This window comes from Scleropages formosus, chromosome 11 (genome assembly GCF_900964775.1).
Source record: "Scleropages formosus chromosome 11, fSclFor1.1, whole genome shotgun sequence".
In the NCBI taxonomy this organism is placed as follows: Eukaryota; Metazoa; Chordata; class Actinopteri; order Osteoglossiformes; family Osteoglossidae; genus Scleropages; species Scleropages formosus.
The window spans coordinates 22776160-22785134 of NC_041816.1; the positions used below are offsets into that span (position 1 = coordinate 22776160).

General features: G+C 46.7%; 1 protein-coding gene across 1 annotated transcript in view; it reads right to left on the reverse strand.

The window, feature by feature from the left end:
- LOC108940910 (RNA-binding Raly-like protein) overlaps nucleotides 1-6225 on the reverse strand; it is a 65471-nt gene extending 59246 nt beyond the window's left edge. Inside the window, exon 1 of the mRNA XM_029256465.1 lies at nucleotides 6022-6225. The gene's annotated coding sequence lies outside the window, so the exon portion shown is untranslated. The remainder of the gene's footprint in view (nucleotides 1-6021) is intronic.
- Between the last annotated feature and the right edge of the window lie 2750 nt (nucleotides 6226-8975).

Consider the following 8975-nt stretch of genomic DNA (forward strand, 5'->3'; position numbering starts at 1 on the left):
GTTACAGCAATGAATGTCTGTGCGATTACACTGTTACACTGTACTCCCAACTATGCTACTACTCTGCACTTTATTATAACTGTATTACTAGGCCAGAACCTATGGTTGTTATAGTACCTCCAGCAAGTTTACTGTAATTCTCGCATTAATGTTGTGCAATTTGAAATAATTCTGATGCTGTTACTGCGTTGAAGCTTAATGTAATTCAGTTCCACATCAAACGGGCTTTTCAGATGAAACGGCACCTCAGTCATTAATTGAATAAGTGCTGTGTTTCTGCATATCGCTACCCGAAAAGTGTATTTCAAATAAAACATTTCCTTTGAACTTTCCTTGACATTTTTAAAATCTAAATCTAATTGAAAAATTTGACACATGTTCCATGAATTGGTCGGCGAAAAAAAATCCCTTTGGGATACGCTTGTGAGGGAAATGCCTGGGTGGTCCTGTGAAGAAGGAGGAGCAGGAGGAGGTGTCACGGTTATACGGAACTTTCCTGCAAAACAAATCACGGTCTTTGGTAAAAATACGGACATTTGCTGAGGCAATCGGCTGTTTAGGGATTAAAGACTCGTAGTGACAGATTGAAATGTGTGTTTGTGAGGCTCGGGGCTCTGGGCTGAGAATATATTAACCGTGATGCCCCATGACTGTTTTGTAGGAGCTGTCTAGACCTGCATGACAGCAGCAGCTCCACAACAGCTCCTCTGATCAACTGACATCTGCTCAGCCGTATGATTTATAGCGAGTCATTTGTCACCCACCCAACGGGGGATGTGGACGAATCGGGTGGAATGAGGTGTATCCCAGCATCGGCCTGTTGCCGTGGCACCCGGTGCAGATCGGTACCAGTGAGATGATGCTCCTGGTCCGCTTAGGCGTGTAGAAGGTGCAGATACAGTCACGTATGCTTCCTAGGTCATTCGAACCCTTTTGTGCACACAGCGAAGTTTCCACAGCCATGTTTTTTACAACCTGACATTGCAGGGAGGTCCACCGACTACCCGCTTTACCCCCGTCCCTTCAGAACCTCTTGAGATGGGTCCAAAACGTCTTAAATGCAGAGCGGCTTCCGCAGCCACACCCCCTCGCCCTCCTCGCTCGCAGTCGCGCTGCATCCCTCTTTGAAGTTAATGAGACAAACTATCAGGCTCCACTTTAATTAGGAAAAACGTACAAAACGATTACATTTTAATTAAAGCTGCCGTTTTCAATTAAGATACCATGTCCTTGAGGGAACCTTGAACGCCCACCGCCTCCCGCTAACCCCCCCTCGTTGGTTTGTTTGCCGATTTTTCTCCCCAACTTTCTGCGTACGCGCATACATTTTGAAAACACCGTGGAAAAAGTGACGGGAGATATTCCTTCAATAAGAGTCTGGCCTTTTCCCTGTGCTTCCCCTCCTTCCGCCCCCACCTAATCTATTCTCATTTGAATATACAAATGGATCATACAATATGTGGAACGCCGTATCACTCCAGAGCCTTTACCCGGCCTGCGATGTTAGCGCCTCGGACTGACACATTTCACTGCAGGAAATTAAAATAACATCACGAGAGCGTGAAATGCATTTCCTAAAATTGAGGATTAAATTGGTTTTTTTTCCCCCACAATATAGAGAACACAACAAATGGCTGTCACCCTGAATTAGCTTGTCTGTTAACCAAATGCATTCATGAGAAATCTGCCAATGCTTCCAAACTGCGCCACTGGCTGCGCCTCGGCCATCCTCCGCCACCCCCCCTCTTTTTCACGCCATCCAGTTCCAAATAGTTCTGGCACGAGAACAGCCACCCCGACAGAGCTTTAGCGGTCGGGGAGGCGTAGGAATCGTCAAAGCGGAGCACAGCATCGCCAAGAGGGCCAAGGAGCAGGGCTTCCTTCTAGGTTGGCCGCAGCCACATTAAGCTCCTGACTTCCGGAGAAGCGAAGCTCTTTGCGTCTGTGTGTCTAGTGTATCCTGAATTATATCCCGAAGCCGATGCCCTTGACTGTGCGGCACACTAGCCTGCAGCCAGACGACATGCGTACCGCAATACAATCCATTCACATATATAACATTCTACAGTTATTTATTCATTCAGCTAATGTTTTTCTCCAAAGCCATTTACACTGATTTATGCATTTACAGAGCTGGGAAATTTTTTTAAGTGGAGCAATTCAGGGTTGGTTCATCGCTCAGGAGTGCTACAGCATGAGGTGGGATTTAGATCTATGTCCTTCAAGTTCAAAGACAGCGTTGGCAACCACCGTGATCCGTGCCACCCTCACAAAGCCTCTCCTGCTCCATCCTTGAAAACAGACACATTCACAAGGGGCGGAGGTAAAGCAAATGACAAACCATCACGCAAAACACATTTGCCCGTAACACTGTATTTTAAAATACTCAGTAAATGTGAAAAAATGTGAAAAAAGTTAGCTGATTGTAAATTATTAAATACTTCAATAAATATTAGATGTAATCATCATAAACAATGTCCTTTATGGTGAGAAAGTGTATAGATGGTAACAGAGAAACAGAAAACTAAAACTCCAGATGAACGTGAAACTGAAGAAAATAAGTCTCTGGGGGCTACAGTCTACCCAGCATACAAACCGGAGTAACGTTGGCCAGCTAGCCGCCCACATCCGTTGGGCATCAGTCCACGAGTTTCATGTAGAATATGTCATTTCTTTGCATTTGTTCAATCATCTCCCAAGATTTCAAAACATTGCTGGAGGTTCCAAAAGCCTCCCACATCTCATTTAAAGATCTGAAGAATTCTGGCATTATAAATGGGGTGGGGTGGCTCAGAGTGCCAGCATAGGGTATTGGAAAAAAGCAGAGAATAAAAGGGGGGTAACTACCACCAACATGGTAACTAAGGCAGGTTTATTACACACGGCAATGTAACAGCAGACCTGCACCTCAGTGCCACAGTCTAACAGAAAGGTGGATCACCCATTAAAATATCTGGGAGTGAGCTGATTTATGCAGGATCACAGAGCTATAATGCTGACATCACTTGCCCCCAGCTCACAGAAAGGAGTCCAGAGAGATTGAGAGAACTAACAAAGAGGATCCCAGCAAGGCGGCTCCCAAGCAGCGTGACATGATCCCACATCACAATTAATCCACGTTGCCTGCAAACAGCAATCTTAGCTCAGTTCCTCCTCTTCATTAACTCCTTTCCAGCATGATCTCACATCTGGACTCGACGCACAACTGGAGGGAAGCAAGGATGCTGGGAAATGGCAGAAACGGAGCGGATGAATGTTTTAGAGGATCTCCAACACACACACACACACACACACACACACACACACACACACACACTCTTGACTTCATTATAAAACCAAGTGAGTGACCAAGGCTAAACAGAGTTCAGTTAAAAGCAAACTATCCAAGGATTCCTCTGGTCCACGGAAGACAGAAGTTAGGAGCTGCTGGTCTAGTGGTTAGAGCTACTACCTTTGGATGGAAAAGTTACGGGTCCAGAACCTTTCTCCAATAGTGCCCTTGAGTAAAGTACTCACCCTAAAATTGCACTAGTAAAATTCCCAGATGTATGAATGGGTAAATAAGTGTAAGTAGCTCAACACTGTAAGCTTTTCTGGAGAAAAGCACCTGATAAATGTAAACCATTTATCTTCAGCAGCTGTTTGCATTAAAACAGAACAGGTCCATTCCTGGCTCAAACCCACACTCTTCAGGTTTTGCGACTGTTCCCTCAACATCACGACATGCTTAATATGCTCATTTAAATACACTCGGTGAGATCAGTTCACATTAAGGTCCCACACAAAACAGCGGGTTTGGTGGAGGTTACAATGACAGGCTCAGCTGCCGTATGAATTGCTTTCATATTCTGTTTGAGATTGCGGATTCCTCAGAAGTCATGTCCTTGTAGGTCTCAGTGGAGAAAAAGACCGCATTAAAAATAAAGACTTAAGAGTGATAATTACAGGTCGACAGAGAGGAGGGAGCAGGAGAAATATCGCTCGGAATCCCTATGGCTGAACAATAAACCGGGTTCGCACTATAATCTTCTGGGATGGGTGTGGGGAGACTGTACCGTTGCTGACCTTTGCAACACGTCACTCTCAGCAAATCACTCTAGCCTTTCTTTTTCTTCTTTCACACATTCTGAGCTTTTTGCATAGCTGTTTGAGGCTGCTACAGACAGTTAAGTCTCTAAGAAGAAAGAAAGAAAGAAAGAAAGAAAGAAAGAAAGAAGGCAAACACGTTATTTAATGGCACTACTATACTGGCATTTACATTCATTTATTTAGCACATGCTTTTCTCCAAAGCGACTTCCAATGAACTCTATGTAGTGTTATCAGCCCACACACCTTATTCACCGCGGCGACTTACACTGCTAGATACACTACTTACATGGGGTCACTCATCCATACATCAGTGGAACACACACACTCTCTGTGTCACTCACATACTGTGTGTGAACCTCAACAGCATGTCTTTAGAGTGTGGGAGGAAACCAGAGCACCCAAAGACTTACACTGCTAGATACACTACTTACACTGGGTCACTCATCCATACATCAGTGGAACACACACACACACACACTCTCTCTCTCTCTCTCTCTCTGTCACTCACACACTGTTAAAAGCAAAATATTGGGCTCTCAACTTCCTCTAGTCTCATTTGGACGAGTCTCTCTTTCTGTGTTTAACCTCACCGGCTGAGTCCCTCAGGTCCGCGCACCATCTCGCAGCATCCCGCAGTTCTTCACCGACGTGCTCCCTTTTCCCTGCATAGCGGCGCGGGTCCTTATTACCATTAAACTGTCAAACACTCTAATTGAGTGCTGATTGCGGCGATGATGCGCGCTGCCTCGAGACTTCGATACACAAAAGCAGTACCCGCAGAATAAATGAACCATCGCAAGTGGAACACTTCCAGAACGGCGAGGTTATCTTCACCTGCTCGTGCAATTTCCTCTACTACTGCAGTCCATCATCCTCGCGGCGTTTACCAGGCAACCTGTGTCTTGAAGCCTGCAGTTTTAGGCCATTCGAGCATGTTTTCGGCATGCTTTTGCCCCCTTGCTTGTCAATACCTTGCAGTTCACTTAGAATTTTAAAAATCTTAAATATCCTTCTCACCCAACATGCGTTCGTGCAAAACATTCAATGCATTCCCAAAGAGTCTCTGTCGGTTATCTTGATCCTGTCTCAAACCGCAAGCTTGACAGGAGCATTTACTTAATCGTGAGAGCCCACATCACAGAAACTGTACCGAGATCGGAGTAATCTTTATTACATTACGTTTTTCCCGCCCAAGATATAATTTTGAGACAGAGCCAGTGTGTGAAATCAGATATAATAAATTCAATGTAGGAATGAGAACAGGCTGAATTTCGCCGTCAACGCTGCACCGAGCTCCGCGGCCCCGACGCTCTCGGAGAAACGGGGACCGGACCGGACCGGACCGGACCGGACCGAGGGACGTGCACCCGAGCAGGGGGTCAAAGAGACCAAACTGCCATCTGCAGAACATCTGCAATCGACACGAAGCCCACGAGAGCTCGGGTGTGTGTGTGTCAGCGTGACTGTGCGCGTGTGCGCAGCTCTGACGCGCAGGTTAAGTATCTGCGCTAGGTCACCGAGTGGCGGACTTCTTCCGAGGCCCACGCTGCGAACGCTTTAATTGGTTCATGGTCCCCCCCCCCAGCTTCGCCTGAATGGAAAGTCATTTAGAGGCGTTCATTTTCAAAGAGGATTGTAATTGTCATCCCCTTTCCAGCCGCCGCCAGCTGAGAAATTGCTTTCCTGTTTGCCACACAATGCAGCGTCCGTGTCCAACTCCATTAGCATTAGCATGACAATGGCAGCTAATTCCGCCGCCGCCGCCTCCAGCCCCCTCCAGCCCCCTCCGACTTAAATCCCCCTTTACAAGCGTCTTATCAGGGGGTGCCGCAGGAGCAGAAGGCACACTCAATGACTTTTTTTGCGATGCCCTAACCGGAACAGACACACAGACGAGCATTGACACACAGTCCACATACAAATGTACGCACATGCGGAACGGCGCGGCGCGTGTGCGCGACTTGTCGTTTCCTCCGATGGCGATGGCGCTCATGTCAAAGTCAGGAGCGCAAGAAGAAATGAAATGGTGGGACGGCGGTGGCGAGGGCTCGCATAGTTCCCCTTCAGCACGCACACCTGGTCAACACACTGCTTGCTTCCGCTGACCGCAGCGAAGAACTTCGCGACCCTGAGCGACCGAGGCCCTGACGCAGCGAAGGCCGAAATCGCAGAATCGCATTTAAACGGAAAATTCCTTCATAGCTGCACTTTGCCGTTGCAAGTATTTTGCATATTTAACTGTGGAGGTACTGCACTTTTCGGATCAACTGAATGTTTACAGACACATTAAATTACCTGACATTTTTCTGCACATCAACTTACTGGGTTCTTTAAAATTATTTACCCATTTATACAGCCGGGCAGTTTTAGTAGAGCAATTTAGGGTAAGCACCTCACTGAAGGGTTCTACGGTTGGAAGGAGGCTGTAAACCCACAACCTTAAGGTCTAAAGGCATACACACTGACCACTAGCCTACGAGCCACTTTTTGGAGGACCTTTTTCTTATAATCACAAATCTCCTATACATTTGATTTGGACTGCTATTAATAATTTTTTTCCAGTTCAGCAAAGAAGTCGAATATCCTTTGAAGTATTTCAAGCTGTATTAGATTCTAAATTAGGGCATTTTTAACAATTAGGGCATTTTTTAGGGCGGCGAAAGACAAGTATCGGGACGGTATATTTGTATGATGTGCTTAAAGAATGTGTGAAAGTCTCTTGTTTTGATATTCCAGTCAAGGCTGAGACTCCAGTTGGCTTCATTGCTGTTTTATAGCTCCAGAAACACTCTTTGGAGCTAAACTTTATGATACTATTAAAAAGCTGGAAAATTATATAAAAATGTTGTTTCATTGTGTACAGAGTAGCTGGGCTGCAAACATGACTGTTTTTCCCTGAACCCTGTCCTCTTGACCTTAGCAGAAATGTCCAGCGTCAATTCGTTCCTGGAAGCAGATTAAATATTGATAAAAACAGATAATGAAATTATTTCCACCATTATTTCTAATGGTGCCCGCTGTGTGGTGGGTCTGGGGTTCGAGTCCCACTTGGGGTGCCTTGCGACGGACTGGTGTCCCCCCCCCCTCCGGCCTTACCCCCTGCGTTGCTGGGTTAAGCTCCGGCTCCCCGCGACCCCGAATGGGACAAGTGGTTCAAAGAATGTGTGTGATTATTGGTCAGGGGAAAAATTAACCCTGTGTATCGGACCCTTCTCCCAAACCGAAACTTGCTCCACCAGCGGTCACATGTGCTGTCCTGTTGCCGGGGACATTCCAGTTCAACATTTAATGTTCCACCCACTCAGCCGACGCTTCTCTTCACAACTTAGCAGAGCCGTCATGGCAGCAGCATCAAGTGCAAAGAACAATGGCGCAGCATTAGAAGTACCGTTTTTTTTTTTTTTTTTTTAATGCATTATTACAGGGCCTAGCACAGGAAATTTACATGCAGGGGAGCAGATAGGAGAGAGGTCAAGGATGTTGACTTTTGTGCCCATGAGTGAGGTACTTCAGCGGAACTGCTTCAGCAAATATCCCATTGTAGAAATGCTCAAAGCGCTCGCCGTTAGGGTGTGTGGGAGAAGAGTGTCTGCCGAGAAACTTTAGAAAAAACGTGTAGCTCGTTGCGAAGGCTGTGAAAGATATGTTACATTGTACTTGGTACAAAAGATGACTTTTATGTTGTGTGTGTGTAGATGGTTTGTTTTCAAAGCTGGAGGTTCTGAGGCTGAGCGCCTGAGTCCAAGATCTCACCGGTATAAGGGACCTCTCTGTGGTATGTGGTCATCTTGTGGGCACCTACACACCTATCCTGCAGGCACAAGTGGTAATTACCCCTGGGGTACCGGCTAGGGGCTCAACTGAAAGGCCATTACGTGGTTCCAATCTTCTTTTAAATGCCAAAGAAACAATTCTTGGAAAATTTACTGCTTGCCTCCAGAGCACCTCGGTGTTTGGGCGATTGAGAATCAATTAATCAATCAAAGGGCTTCAACGCGTTTCCCAGAGCGCCGCATGAAGTCCCCCCGCCCGACAGACATACGCTCCGATGCCGAAAGAGGTTCAAACAGCATTTGCTGAAGAAGTCAGATAAACGCGTCCCCTTTTCGCGAGATACGGCCGCATTTTTATCGGCTTGCGCGGAATAAATTGTTTGTGTAGAAACAATCAAATTAATTGAATTGAGGAGGCCGGGGAGGAGCGCTGAAAGAGAGCGGGACAAGCAGGTTCCCGTTCAGTCTGAAGATTCGAGGAACCTCGTGCTCTCGCTTGCCAAACGGTACCTCACACAACGCAGGAGGCGACAGGCCAATGCAAAGCAAGCGTAGCTGGGGTACAATCCGCAGTCATTTGTTATTTTCTATCTGCAAAACTGCCTCAAAGAGGAAGATAACAGTTTATCGAGGGAGTGGGGATGAGAAGGTAAGGGGGGGGGGGTGAAAGATTATGAAAGTAAAAAGTGTAATTGATTTTGGGCAGGGGTGTAAAATCATCTAAATTTTGCTGTTTCCTATTATCGTGGGCTTACAGCAGCTCGGAGAAAAAGCGCCGAGATTTCCTCGGCTATTTGAATACCCCATTTTTCTTTCCAATCACAGTGGAAATCCTCTGGCCAAGCCTCTTTGCTGATCCGGACACACACACGCACGCACACACACACATGCGCGCTAGGATGAAGAAACTGGCCGAGCTGGAGCCCGGCGCCGCTCACCCCTTCTCAACCCATCTTCATATCTAGTGGGAATGTGCTGCGTTTGGGGAACAGAGGACACAGTGGAGAGGTCCTGTGTATCACTTATACTGCGGTGCAGCACAGTAGGTTCTGCCACCCTGCCGTGAGGACACGTCATTGTCTCCATGCTGCCGCACCTGAGGCCTGCATGTG